This window comes from Equus quagga, unplaced genomic scaffold (genome assembly GCF_021613505.1).
Source record: "Equus quagga isolate Etosha38 unplaced genomic scaffold, UCLA_HA_Equagga_1.0 HiC_scaffold_4026_RagTag, whole genome shotgun sequence".
Classification (NCBI taxonomy): domain Eukaryota; kingdom Metazoa; phylum Chordata; class Mammalia; order Perissodactyla; family Equidae; genus Equus; species Equus quagga.
The window spans coordinates 4,928-6,016 of NW_025793714.1; positions in this window are offsets into that span (position 1 = coordinate 4,928).

Sequence of the window (1,089 nt, forward strand, 5' to 3'; positions counted from 1 at the left end):
GCCTCAGCGTGGTCTGATGAGCAGTGCCATGTCCGCGCCCAGGATTCGAACCAACGAAACACTGGGCCGCCTGCAGCGGAGAGCGCGAACTTAACCACTCGGCCACGGGGCCAGCCCCTGTGCTTTGAACATTTTGATAAAAATATTTCTCTCACGGTAGAACATAAAATGGTTTGTAATAGATATTTTTGATGATATCCTTGGTGGATGTGGCAAACACTGTTAGTCGCCAGTGCAGCCATGTTAAGATCCCTAATTTTTTTCAGATTATCAAACGGCAGTGTACACAGGGAAGTGGGATCCATCCTGAGCCCCAAAATATAGATTATGATTTGCCCAACCCCATCTATTTTTGCTTTTGTGTAGGTAGGTGACGCAGTCCTGGTCAATGAGATATGAATCAAAGTCTTTGGGGCACTTCTGAGGAAAATATCCCCTCCTTGTCAGCTGTCTTGGGACTATGAGGAACCAAGCCAACCCACTGAGGATGCAGAGTGGAAAGCTGAAGGATCCAGGTCTTTAAAGACTTCTCGAGCTGCAAATTAACCAAGCCTGCAGCAGGCCTGCTTCTGAACTTCTTGTTGAGTGGTGTTATAAACAGCCTCATCAGAGCCACTGTGTTGCATAACTCCGGGGAGAACTCTCCACGTCGTACAGCATGGCGGTCCTGGATCTCATTGGTTAAGCCACTACGGTTGCAGCCAAAAGCATCCTAGTCCATAAAGTGGGGCAGATAGAGTTCCAGTATTAAGAAACTGCCTCTGTGTACCAGTTTATACCTTGCAAAAGACTATTAGAAAGTTTTAAATTGCAAGTAACAGAAGCCACAGTTCAGATCTAAACAATAAAACCAATTCATTGGCTCATGTAAATGAGAAGTCCAGAGGGAGGCAGGCTTCAGGGGGTTTGAGCTAGAGTTTCTTGATGTCATCAGTACTCTGGCTTTTTTCCCGCCTCATGTTCTGAACTCTGTCTGCCCCGTGTACTGGCTTCTTCTTCAGGTTGGCTTTCTTCATGGTAGCAAAACATTTGCTCTTGTTTCAAGCCTCCCATTTCCACATCCCACCCCTCAGACTCTGACTGAGTCAT